The 14405-nt window shown below is 43.1% G+C and overlaps 1 protein-coding gene across 1 annotated transcript in view; it reads left to right on the plus strand.

Annotated features, from left to right (window-relative positions):
• The first annotated feature begins 10390 nt into the window (after window positions 1-10390).
• Window positions 10391-14405, plus strand: part of LOC144771667 (urocortin-3-like) — a 201259-nt gene continuing 197244 nt past the window's right edge. Inside the window, exon 1 of the mRNA XM_078656019.1 lies at window positions 10391-10500. The gene's annotated coding sequence lies outside the window, so the exon portion shown is untranslated. The remainder of the gene's footprint in view (window positions 10501-14405) is intronic.

The following is a 14405-nucleotide window of genomic DNA, read 5'->3' on the forward strand; positions in this document are numbered from 1 at the left end:
CAACTATAGTTTCCAAACCAACTTCAGGTCTCTGACAAAGTTCAGAAACTCATGGAAAAAGCACATCCAAAAAAGCATCACAGGGCCCTTGCAATGACAGATCTATGCTATGACAATGGCACTAATAACCATGCTGCTGTGGCTGGAACTCAAATGCGAGTATAGGCCTCAAGAAAGTGATCTAATGAGGAGATTACAACAATGCAGGCTAACGCTGCATCAAGACAACTTAAGTCATCTCCTCTGCTCCCAACCTAGATTGGCATCTGCATCATGTTCCTTAGGGATGCTGAACTGCCATGCAGAAATGGATCCACCCCTTATGCCACAAGCCCAGGGATCTTTAGCCCCGCTATTTAAAATGAGGTATGAGTTGTCAGTGCACTTGTCTCTGTCTGGCTGCACAGTAATTACTGGTTACCTGAAATGAAACTGTGGCACATTTTGAAATAATAATGGTTGCTGCTGGTTTCTTGCAGGTTTTGCACTCTGCATCACAAGTGTAAGGCTGTTTGCTGCTATTGTTCCTGAACTTACAAAGATGGAAGTATCTAACCCATCAGAGTAGCCTAGGACCAGCCCACTTCCCTATAAGAGTGCTTGCACTACAATCATATGGTATTGGTTTGTGAGTGAGGGAAGCTAGCAATGATGGCTGTGCCCCTGCATCTAGGCCAGTGCCAAGGCCTTTAAAGTAGTATTTGTGCATTAGGACTGTGTGATAAGGAATGTCTAACTTACAACGTGAATCTGTCTTTTCTTTCAACAAACTGCTTGGAGAGCTCCACAGCATCAGTGGAAGGAAAAGTACATTTCTGGGTTCCCCCGATAAATGAGACTGGTAAGAGAAACATCGGGCAAAGCAAGGAGAGGGTCACCTTAGAAGATGACAACATGCTGGCCCGAACAGGGTTAGGCAGGCAAAACCTGCAGGGGCGGCCGCTCCATTAGAGCGGAGGAGCGCAGCCCTTCCCACAACCTGTATGTGGTGGGTGATCAGGCACATTCCCAAACTAGGGCACAATTCGAGGGTACACGCTGGTAGAGATACGTTAATCCACTCTTTTGACAGTTTGGACAACATCTAAACTGCCAATGTTGGGCCACGCAAAAATATGCTAAACTTGTGCCGGTGAAATTTTCAGACACACCCGGACATATTTGTCCAGAGCAGCACTGTGAAGGGGCTTATCATAGTCCAGAGGTGCCCATAACAAAAGTTGAAGTTAAGGGGCCGTCAGGCCTCCTTTTGTTGGAGTATCCTGGCTGGGAGCTATGGAGAGCCTCACACCTAATGCAATGGTTGGGAAACAAAGGTACACAGCTTATCACTTCAGATGTACTTGAGAGAGGCATGTTTTTGACTTTGTTCGTTCCCTGTATACAGTGGCGTAAAAAACTTGAGGGGGTCCCCCTGCAAAGTTTATTAAGAAGCCCCCTTCCGGACCTACTCAGGAGCGCTCAAGCCAGGATACTGTGCTGAAGGGGTCCCACTGGAGCTCAAGGCCCCCTCGCACTGCGGGGGCCTTTGTTACGCCACTGCCTGTATATAAGAGTTATGCATGCACTGTAAGAATGCCAGATGGGTTGGTCTGTCCCAGTATTAACACAAATAATTTAAACAGCACTTTTTTGTTTTATTTCTTTTATAGCGCTACTCATCCCAATGCAGGGTTTCAAAGTGCTTTACATCACACGAGCACATTATACTTTGAAGATATATCAAATGTGTGTAAATCAATGTGTAGGATATTTTACATGAGACAGTGAGAGTCATAAGGTATAGTAGCCACATGTCCTTCATAGCTCACTGTGCTATGTTAGGATTACAATTTATGGACCGCACCTAACAAAAGGATCTGTGTTAAAAGCAGCATCCCACATAACCCTTTACATAAAATAAAAATCAGTAATCTGCATATTACATAATGTGCTTTGCAAGAGGCATTTTAACCCTCTATGCTACTTTGATTCAAAACTGTGACTAGACAAAACACAGCTCTCTGCAACAAATCGTTAACATCCAGAGTTATCTTACCATTATTATTATTCCCTGTGATTTACTGGCCACACAAAAGATCTTTGCAGCAGGTGACCTAACCCCATGAGATATTTTAAAATGCAGGCTTTGCATTCAACAGATTTACTGCCATGTTTGTCTTTGCGGTCAATTTATTAGTGGCAGTGTTTTAAACAAAATGCATTTATAAATTGAGGTCCAGATTTTCATCACTTTTTGGGCACAACGCCAACACAAAATCTCATTTGTAGAATATTGTAATGCACTCAAATGTGCTCATGATAGACCTGCTAAACATATGAGTGAGGTCTTAAGATCTGATGTCACTTATTATGATGTCACTTCTTGTGAGGTCATGGGTTGTGATGCCATTTCCTGTGATGCCTTGTGCGATGTGACGCACCATGTCACTTGCATACTGCCTAACTTGGTTAGTCCACCCATTTCTTTTTTTAGGACTTGTGCCCTGAGACTAGCCCACTGAAAACGAAGCCCGTGACGACTCAGCAAAAGGAACCGATTTACCTGCAAGATGCCGGCGAGCCAGGTACTGTATCATGTAACTGCTACTAAGTATTTTACCCTTGCACGAGGTGGGAGAAGTTTCCCTACTTTGCTCAATTTGGTGAGGTCAAGTTTAAACTCCTAGTCCACCTAGTCTAGTGGTTTTCTGGACCCGCAAGTGGCCGTGTGAGTGGGAGGCTGCTAGGTGGACAGGGAATCCTTAGGGGAGGTGTAGCTCAGCTCTGGGCCTAGTGATTATGGCGTGGGAGTTGGGTGCGAAAAACTTGGTGGGCTTGGTGATTTAAAACGGGGAAAGGGTTAAAAACAGTGAATTGTGACTCACGAGTTCGTGCCCCTCACGCCATTATGGTGATCGGTTCCCTTATCTGACTTAATCTCGGCATTGACAAATGATTTGTTTAGATTGGAAAAACAATACATAGCCTTAAAGAACTACATGATAACGTGGAGTTAAATATATAATTGTCACGTATGAGGTGGGTTCCCAGTGCATTTTGAATTGTTATAGTGTGTTTTAAAATGAACTCGTGTTTATGTGCATATGTTTTTAATATATATGTGCGTATGATACTAAGAAATAAAGAATTTGTATGAAAACCTAAGTCAAATTATTTTTTTGTTCAACGTGTTATATATAATCAGCTCTACATATGCCATGAATATCACAACCTCCCTGCTGCTTCAGGTGTAGGGATTTCTTTAGGTTATTTTTTTTAGATAAGCACAGAGAAGGACATTTTATAGAAAATAAAAAGAAGGTCCTGTGAATCAATAGCCTGGTTTACAGTTGTACTTTATAAAGACATCATCTTCACTATAAAGTTTACTGCTTCATTGTATAATCATAGAAAAACACACTTCCAAAACGTCCTTCCTGGTCTCTCATTGTTTCATTAATCAATGCATTGCTTATGGAGCTATGAACTGAGAGGAAATGTATGTTTTTCTCAGAAGTGTGGCTCCTACCACCATTGTTGTGGTATTGTAGCACGTTCACTATTTGGCCGTCCTTTCACTCGGATCAGGAGAGGGTATTAATCGGACTGGAGGAACCATCATTTGGTAGCCTCTTGTTTTTCTTGGGCATTTGGTAGTGTGTGGTTAGTAAAGCAACTGTACAATATTACGTTTAACAATGATTTGCATGAGGAATTGTGAGGCGATCTTTGTGGTATTTCATGTGTGTGTTTGGGCTTGTTAAAGTATTTTCTATTTCTTCTCAACTGAGGGCATCACCTGCCCATTGATTGCCACAGTAGAGTGCTGTGTATAGATGCAACACAAGTGAGGTTGGTGTTTTATGGTGCTATGTTGTACGTATGAGTTCATGTTAAGTTGGGTTTACTTTTATCTGTGTGTTTCTAGAGTAGGTGTGGTGCGTGAAAGTGACATTGATTTGGCAGTGCTTTTCCGACTATGCGGCTTTGGTTCCTTATTTGGCACGTGATCATGAGGACGTTCTGCATTGAGCTACTTGTAGGTGAGATTGGAACAATGGTGTTATTGTTGGGTACGTATTGCTGTTGGATATCCTATAAAAGCGTAAATATGAGTTATCAGAGGTCTGGTTACTTGTTGTAAGGGCATGCCTACATTGTACTGATTGAAGGCATGCGTGTTGGTTTAGGTTGATGAGAGCAGACACAGAAAAAGAAAATCTTCTTCAAAGACAGAGTCACGTTATACATTAGTGTGATGCTGGAAGGTGCATTCTGAGGGTGAGTAGTCAGCCTGGACATTCCAGTGGAAGAAAACCCAATGAGAGGATGTGCAATGAGAACTAGTTGGTGACTGTGAGCTGGCCATTCCCTTGGTGCCTTGAGTGTCAAGGAGAACAGAGGCATCAGAGAACAAAGGGGAGTCACTGCCAAAGCCCTGAATGGCCAAACATGATTAAAAACTCTAGACCTTATCAATATCTGCATACAAGGTGACCAATTCGCCTAGATTTCTGAGGCGCCAACCCCGGTTTGTAGAGTTCTGGTCTTAAGACAGGTTTGTTATTGGACTCATTGCAGCAGGATTTAAATGCTGTTATGGTAGAAATCGAACTTTTAAAGTGAAGGATATTAATAACTACAATAATTTTTGCTCAATTTTCCTTGATTTTTAAATGTGAAGTAGTGGTGATTAGGGACTACTGAGCACTATCCTACTTTCAGACCAGTTTAGCATCGCTTTATTACTTCACTCCTCGCTTTGCTAGAAGGTTAATGAAACTACACTTCAACATTAGTCACTGTTCAGTGAAAAATACATTTCATTCATTCATTAATCTTTATTTCGGTCAACATATAACCATAAAAGATAAAAAAAAATAAAAAAACATTACATTTTCAATACTTCCTCCATGATTTCACATGTAATCAGAAGCGGGTAGGACACAAAGGACGGGGCATCGATCTTAATTCTACAATATAATTTAAAATACACAGCCTCAGCTTCGCCATAAAACCTATCTAGTCCTTAAATAACATTTAAAAAACATGCTGGCCATCTATTACAAAATTAAAAACCTTCACATCATTAAAAATATACAAAAATAGGACGGATGAATCATACAATCTTGACCATTTGAAAGTGCAAATGCTTATCTTGGCCTATGTTATGAACTGGGAAGCAATAATTTTACTTGTTTTCCTTTTATAGCTTTAGCCCCCTTCTCTTCCTTGTCAAAAATACATTAAATAAGATTCTGCTTACAGCAAAAACTATTTTTTGCGAAGAGTCAGTTCTTAGAATACGCAAAGCATTACTACAGCTCCTGGTGCCTAAGAGCATGCAAAGGGGTTTAATCCAACGTTTCCTCGCAGTAATATATGCTTCGCAGAAGAATAATATGTGCACATCATTTTCCCTTGCTAGCTTTGTGCATAGGGGGCAAAGGTCACTTCCCTTTTCTCCTTTCTCTCTGTTCCAGCTAGATGTATTAGCGCCTATTTGCAAAATTCCATACCTGAATTGTAGGAATAGCGATTTTGCCAGTGGTGGTTCTATCTCATCTAAAAAAGGTTCTCGTTTAGCAACATCTTTAAAAGCTAAGAACCTCAGAGTTAAAGAACCCGCAGTAGCACTGTTCAGCAGCCTATTGGCTGTATAACTCCAATAAGTCAATTTTAGATTCTTTTTGCAAAGTGGCGTAAGTTTTTGAGGGTAGCTCCAGTAGTGGGACAGGCCTAATTTTTGCATCCAGGACATTACATGTTTCAGCCATGGGATATCTCTTGGTCTGTTCACCTTTGTAATTTCCTCCAGGCCAACTTTATAATGGATTAGTTCTGGGGTCACCCAGATCCTTATCCAGAACAATAGTGGTCTTAGTACAGCACAGTGATCTGTGCGTTTAATATTCAAGTCCATTATAACTGGCAACAAAGGTGTCCTGTTTGGAAGTTTTAACAATTGTCTAAAGTATTTATTTTCTTCCCGCTCGAAGTTCTTTTTACAATGAGATCCCCAAATCTCAGCCCCGTAAAGTGCTGCCGATTGGGCTTTAAATTTATATACTTCCAAAGCTGGTGAAACAGCCTTGAAAGTACTAGCTTTATGCTTTTTTAATATGGGGATCGAACTCTGGAGCAGCATTATCCTACTTTTTTCTAGTTGTCCCTTCCAGGCCATTTTGCTTTCCAGAGTAATTCCCAAATAATTAAAACTTTCAACATATTCTAATTGCTGGTTATTTAAAACAAGATTTTTTTTAAAAGACTTGTGGGGGTTCAGAGCCATATATTTGATTTTGGATGGGTTTATTTCAAGACCTTTATGCATACAGTAGCTATTAAAGGCATCCACCAGACATTGTAGTCCCTTGGGGGTTTGTGAAATTAAAATGGTATCATCGGCGAATAATAAAGCCGGAACCGCTTCGTCTCCAAGGTGTGGAGAGTCATGCTTACAATTTAGAAGGAACTTCGGGATATCATTTACATAGAGTGAGAAGAGGGTCGGTGCCAATACGCACCCCTGTCTAACTCCTCTTCTCACCGGGATTGGTTCGGTTAATTCTCCCTTTGGTCCCCATCTTACCATTGCATAGTTCCCTGTGTGTAGCCTAATTAGTTGCCTTAATAACTCTGATGGTACCCCGATTTCCTTTAGTGTGGCCCATAATTGGGGTCGGGGAACTAGGTCAAATGCAGCTCTTAAGTCTATAAAAGCTATATATAAGCTGCCCTCCCTAATACTACATATTTCCAATAAATACACAAGAACCTAAAAACTTGGTCAACAGTACTTGTTTTTGGTCTGAACCCTGCTTGATACTTTGTTAAAATGTCCTCCTCATCCATCCACTCTAATAATCTATTTAAAATGTGCCGAGCATATACTTTTTGTAAAATATCAATTAAACTGATAGGGCGATAATTAGCTGGGTTGTGGCGATCTCCTTTTTTAAAAATGGTCACAATCTCTGCCCCTTTCCATGTGTCAGGGATCGGCGTCCCAGCCGCTATTGAATTGCATAGGAAGTTAATAACTACAATACTTTTTGCTCAATTTTCCTTGATTTTTAAATGTGAAGTAGTGGTGATTAGGGACTACTGAGCACTATCCTACTTTCAGACCAGTTAAGCATCGCTTTATTACTTCACTCCTCGCTTTGTTAGAAGGTTAATGTAAACTACACTTCAACATTAGTCACTGTTCAGTGAAAAATACATTTCAAAATTCTTGAAATGAATCCAAAATCATACAAAAACAATGCATTTGGCTTATTGCTAATCTTGGAAACCAGAAGTATAAAATGATTGATAAAGTCTCTGCATTGTGCAGGGGGTGTGGTCGGGAAGCCCCAGCAGTGGGTAAAAAACCTAGTCTTTTGCTGTAAATGCCCTTCAAATATGCACAGATAAAAATGTAAAGTATAAAATATCTGTACACCAAAGTTAATAATAATGGAATACGGTATCTTGGATGTAGAACGGGTTGCATCTCGACCCTATCATTCCACTGTAGTTAAAATGTAAGTAGCGCCAAGGTGAGCTCTACATAGGGATGACTATGGACAATTGATGGTTCCCAGGAACCTCACCCTCTACCGATTTGCTAAGTTACTGCAGTTGACCAACAAGTGAGGGCCTACCCCCTCCCCCCAGCAGCTATTCCTAATAGCTGCTGGGGGGGAGCTAGACTTCCCATATCAGGCATAATAAACAAGGCTATATGTGATTACCAGTAATGCTTCCACCACCCGTTGACCCACCTGGTATTGCCAAAATTCCCCACTAAAATGTCCCTCTGAGCTAAACACTAGGAACACCACAGCAACACTTAACTACCATATATCCACACTCAAGCATCTACTGAAGAACTTGGTTTGCTCCATGCCTAATGCCAGATAATTGAAAATTCCACCTTTACTGAGAAAGAATGTACTGGTACTCAGTCCTAAGCATGCCCCTCTTGACCCTCCTCAGGAGAAGTCATCCCACCTGTGGAAGAGGGAGCATATGTGATAAGCCCCCTGGGGATGCCCAGTGTCAATTAGTAGTAAGAAGTGGAGAACCCTGTGGTTGCATTGATATACAGGACATGTAGCGCCAAAGCACATAGTTTTAGTATGAATGAATGAATGAATGAATGAATGAATGAATGAATGACAGGTTTTGTAAAGCGCAACAATTACTACGAGAGTGTCCTGGTGCTGAGGCAGACGGCTAGTATCGTGGCTCCTCCATCCTACTGCTAAAAAAGATGAGTTTTCAAGAGCCTGCGAAAGGCGTTCTTTGCAGAGATGCATCTAAGAGGTAGAAGAAGCTTGTGCCAGTACTTAGCAGCAAGGGCCGAGCAGGCAGAACCACCCCATTTCTTTCATTTCGTGCGTAAATCAGTAACAGCCTTGCTGACTGAGAATGTAGGGTTCTTTTAGGACAGAATCCCATCATCCTATCGAATAGATATTTGGTTGTGGTCTTGTAGTACGTGGCATGAGCCACTATCAATGCTTTGAACCTAACCATCTATTTTTTTTATAGGAAGCCAATGAATTTGGTTCCGGTATTGAGAGATGAAAGCGTGCTTGGGAAGCTTTAACAAGAGGCAATTAGTCATACTCTGTACCAGTTGTAATCAATGAATTAGATATTCGGGAGCCCCTAGGTATAGAATATTTGCATAATCCAATCTGATGAGGCCCGTTAGCCTGGGTGAAGACCTGTTCCAAATCTCCTGAAGGAGCACTGCCCCCTTGTTCTAGGCAGAAGGCATGGGTGCCGGGAGACACCTTGTTTCGGGGGTGAGGGCCATTCTAAGTTACTGGGACTGTGTATATAGAGATAACTCCAATCACTAGTATATGCAGTAGACCTGTGTACTATCTACCATTCCTATGTGACTCTTAGAGTATATCCATTCGTATCCCTTCCCTATGTATATAGAGATAACTCTAATCACTAGTATATGCAGTAGACCTGTGTACTATCTACCATTCCTATGTGACTCTTAGAGTATATCCATTTGTATCCCTTCCCTATGTATATAGAGCTAACTCTAATCACTAGTGTATGCAGTAGACCTTTATACTATCTACCATTCCTATGTGACTCAGAGTATATCCATTCCTATCCCTTCCCTATGTATATAGAGATAACTCTAATCACTAGTATATGCAGTAGACCTTTGTACTCTCTACCATTCCTATGTGACTCAGAGTATATCCAGTCATATCCCTTCCTTATGTATATAGAGATAACTCTAATCACTAGTATATGCAGTAGACCGTTGTACTCTCTGCCATTCCTATGTGACTCAGAGTATATCCATTTGTATCCCTTCCCTATGTATATAGAGATAACTCTAATCACTAGTATATGCAGTAGACCGTTGTACTCTCTGCCATTCCTATGTGACTCAGAGTATATCCATTTGTATCCCTTCCCTATGTATATAGAGATAACTCTAATCACTAGTATATGCAGTAGACCGTTGTACTCTCTGCCATTCCTATGTGACTCAGAGTATATCCATTTGTATCCCTTCCCTATGTATATAGAGATAACTCTAATCACTAGTATATGCAGTAGACCGTTGTACTCTCTGCCATTCCTATGTGACTCAGAGTATATCCATTTGTATCCCTTCCCTATGTATATAGAGATAACTCTAATCACTAGTATATGCAGTAGACCGTTGTACTCTCTGCCATTCCTATGTGACTCTTAAGTATATCCATTTGTCTCCCTTCCTTGAGTGCTCCTCCTTGTGTGACTATAACTGGTACATTTGCACTTTTATTCTGTTTTGTATCTATTATGCAACGCACGTAATCGTGAGTCCTTATGTATCGCAACTGTTTCTTATGTAAAGCGCTCTGACACCTTCGGGTAATGTTCGCCCTATATAAAATCGCATTAAATAAATAAATAAATAGGCAGCCGCGCACGGCGCCCAGCCCCTGCGAGGGGTTTTCCCGCGCACGGCTGGGGTTCCGCCAGTAATCCGCGGCAGCCAGCTCCTCGAGGCGCCCGAGGCACTCTAACTCTGCCTCACCTCCTCGCGTAGGACAACCTGTAGTTCCTGCTGCGGGCGTGGAGGAGACGGAGCATGCAACAAGTGGTTGCGGAGAGAGTTCCCTCCACACGTCGCCTTTCCCTGGCACATGCAAGAGTTGGTCCTAAGAGAGACCCTGTGACGTCCCTCCCCTCTTCCATCTCTCTGAACCCCTCCCCCGCAGGCTCCCTGCTGGTTTCCTCCTTAATGAAATCATCTCCAAAGAAGACTGTACGTCTGGAGTTACGGCTCCACCTCGTGATGCGCCACTTTTATATATACACGAGGGAGGGAACGCGTTTCCATAGAGAAACTATTCGAGCCCACTTCATAACAACCCGGCGAGGGGAGAGGGGGAGCGAGGAGGCACATCTAGCGCTCGGAGCCCGATGCTCGCGGTGACCGGCTGCTCCTGAGCGCCAGGAAGACGCAGAGAGGCGCTGCTCCGCGCACACTCGGCTCAGGTGAGTCCCCGCGCGCCCTGAGCTCAGGTGGACCTGCGTTCGGCGCTAGGTCTCCTCGAAGCGCCCTTGAGCGGAAATGCCAACAACTGATGGCAAAGTTTTTATGAGTACTTGGCTCCTTCGAACTGTCCAGTATGTACAACTTTTCATTAGTCTGACTTGCCGTTATAGGCAACTGGTCTGGCTCGTAACTTGTCACTAGTTGCTTGAACGAATAGATGAACGAGCCTCGTAGAGCACTGCAAACGGGTCCTTCTGGGCGTCTGTCTCCTGGAGAGGAGTGGTGTGATGGTGCCAAAACGGCAGGGCGCTGGTGGTGATTTACTTCTTGGGTGATTGCTGGGCGGGCTGGGCGAGGCGGCATCCTTTAAATGGACATCAGAAGGACTAGGCTCACAGTCTTCGGTGGTTGTACTTTAACGGTGCAGTGAGTGAATCGATACACATTTAAAGGTATGTATATAAAACGGACTTGCCAAAAAGGACTACGGGGCATCATTTCGACTTCTAAATCCTAATACTTTGAGCATCCTCCATGCACTTGTTAGCTGAGGAAGAGACATTGCAATTGGTGGAGAGGCATAGTCTAGGTATGTTACTGGCTGCGGTTCCTGGGTTGTAGTCTGGGCTCCCTGCTTTAAGACACTGTGTGATCTTAAGTGAGCGGATCCACCTCCCCGTGCTTCATTTCTCCTGCCCGTTCTAATGGAGAATGTAACGTAAGTATTAATAGAGGACACGGCTCCGTGGGATATCTTTGCGCCCTTGACATACAGCGGATACGTTTTGTTACTCTTTTTATCGACCCTGGAAGTATGAAAGGCGGCGCGGATTTGAGCAAGCCTACGGGGTCAGGTACCGACCCTTGCAGTGGATGCAGAGGTCCACAGAGCAGACAGACCCCTACCTGGGCAATCAGAAGACGGAGGAACGGCCGTCAGTCACTGTAAATTACCGAACTAGACCTGCCCATATTCAAGGCTTGACTTTAGGAATGTTGACTTGACTTACGTACGCCTAGCGCTTTCACCAGTACCTTGTCACCTCATATATTAAAGCCGCAATTCCCCGTCCAACCCTTCTGGAATGCCAGTGAGTGTAGTAATTCGTAATAAGGTGCGTAATTGCAAATGAGAGCGTGGATGCTATAGCACCTCCGTGTGAACGGAAATCAATACTAAGCGCTAACTGGTTTGGTTTCAAGGCTGGTTGGAAGGCTGGGAAATTGGGGGTTTTACGTGTGGCAAAGGAGTATATAAACTAGCGATATAAATATAATACATACAGTGAGTGAGGGGTTCCAGCCTGGGCTCCGAGGGCAGCCACGTCTTCCCTGTCTGACCACATTGCTTGATCCTTGGAAGATTTCTCTTTGTCTGTGTGTCTGGACTGGCACAGTTGCCAGTTCTTGGAGCCATTAGGAACGGGCTAAATGCTGATGTGAAGCATATGGGAAGGGAAATACTGAAACACGGCTCGTTCAGACGGTGTGTGTTGGACGTTAGCTGTCGGGAGTGCGCTCAAGCACAAATGATACGAAAACACACGCATCTCCTGCTCAGGTAGAGGGCCCTGACCCCGTGGGCGTGGAAGCGGAGGTAGGGGCGTCGATGCGGGAGGATTTTACAAGAGGGGGAGCAATGTGAGACCCGCCAAGAGACGGAGCCCGTGCACGCTGATAGAAGTAAATACACAGTGGAGCAACACAGGCCGCACGCACGCACGCACACTCGCTAACTCTCGCAGACACATTCTCTCTCACATTTACATGTGAGTTCAATACAGTAATACTCAGGGACATAACACAATAACACAAGCCCCTGCTGCGCTAGAGGTGGGGCGGTGGGGGGGGGCGACCCTTCAGCGGCCCCCCCTATTCAGCCACATGCCGATAAATATACAAGACGCAAGAGACTCGGGCCCCTCGTCACATTCTGCAGGGGCCCCATCATTTTGTGTTAGGCGGCCAGTGGTGATACAGCCCTTACAGTAATGGTGTCTGCCAAGCAGGGGAACCGCTCGCTTGGTGAGGTCTGCCGCATGAAGACGGACAAGGCGCTAATGGCTGCACATTTAAGAGTCTGAAAAAGAAGATGTGAAGGAGACTGGAGAGGGCGCTCTGCAGGACACGGGGCCAGCTGTAAGATTAGCAAAACCTTGTGGTGACGCGGTGAATCAAAGGGAGATTGACTCCACCTTTCATCATTTCGAGGAGGCTCTGCTGAAAGTGGGCTTGAAGTAAGGTTTGGATGTATGTATGTAGAGGCCGTGTCGGTTTGTTCCAGAGAGCCTTTTACAGACGATATTGACTCACAATAGTAACACACCGCACCGTTTTTCTAAATGTAATTTTTTTTAAACTTTATTAAACAAATATTTGGGAATAAATAAAGCGCCGGGGCTGTATGATGCCCTTATTAAATAGAATGATGTTTTTATTCTATCACGAAAGGGGATGTTCTCGTAGTAATTTTACCACGACAGAACGCCTCAGCCCAGTGCCAGGGAAATGCAGCCCAACCTCTCAAAACACTGCAAATACATTTGTTGGAAATGTGAAATTAATCTCATATTAAAATATACTGGGAAATCGTCCGCAAGGCAACCAATATCTTGTAACCTTTCTAGTAACTAAAACGTGTCACTGGTGCCTATAACCATTGACATTACGTGCTGTGTGCTCAGCCCGTTTTGGCATTTGTGTTTTTTTTTGGGGGGGGGGGGGATGGGTGGAATTCCCGAGTTTTTGGGATCAAGTTTCAGTATACATTTATCCTAAACCACCTCAATAATATGGCAAGTGGAAAAAACAGGCGAACACCTACTTCTGTGATGTTCATTAGAAAAACATACACACTTCCTTATGATTGACACATCATTAAGGCCCTTTCAAAACTGTATCAAGTGGTTCCACCCCTGAATCAAGAGTAATTCAGAAGCTGTGAGCAGGTACATCACTCATTATGTTGTTTTATGTTACATGATTTATTGATTGGTTTTGGTACTTTCCAGAGAGTTTTGGGCACCGTTTGTTCAGTATTCATTGTTTGCCTGAGACTGCTCTTTTTTGAGGAATGTGTGTTTTGTTGGGGATAACACACTAACAATTAAAATGTGTTTCATACAACAATGTGTATTATTCTAAGTCAGATTTTAAATGCAAATCACAATCACATTGTAAGGATATTAAAAACATTTTCTAAAATGTAATTTTCTTGTGTAGTACATTGGCATTCTAGAGTAGGTTTAACAACACATGGAAAATAAAGTTCAACGTGGGAAAGTATAACTTTGTTGCTAACAGGAATCTGTGTTTACAAGGTTTATTTTCACACACTGGGGAGGATTCATTAGTAGATGTTTGCATCAAGGCTGGCTGGGCCTGCTAGGGTGAGCCTGTCACATGCGCTGACTAATGCTCTGAGAGCAGCACTGTCACAGTAAAGATATTTATCTTACCAGGACCGAAAAAATACAAAATGCTATGTTAACCACCCATGAACTGAGCTTTGAAACCACTGACAAACATTCTATAGGAAGACTTTTGCTGATATACATTATTCAGTCTTTGGTTCCAAAGTAAGACCCCAGTGTATTCTGGTACTTGCAGTTTTTCACATCACATCAGTTTTAGTGTTGAGATGATGTTACCTGGTAAAACCCCAGCCTTTCTGGCTTGTGCTGCCTTTTACTGCACAACTGTTTGCATGTTTTCTCAATTTAAAGCCAGTGAGACATTGCATGTAAGCGATCGCCATATGTATGTTTTACAATTTGTACTGCTATTTAGAGAAACCTGTAATTTCATCAGTTGTTCTCCTTGAATGCTATAAAGAGCAATGGTCGTAGAGTAGCAGGGTCGGTCTATCTATATTAACTGGCATGGATGGGGAGGTGCGGAGAGA

Source organism: Lissotriton helveticus, chromosome 1_1 (assembly GCF_964261635.1).
Source record: "Lissotriton helveticus chromosome 1_1, aLisHel1.1, whole genome shotgun sequence".
Classification (NCBI taxonomy): domain Eukaryota; kingdom Metazoa; phylum Chordata; class Amphibia; order Caudata; family Salamandridae; genus Lissotriton; species Lissotriton helveticus.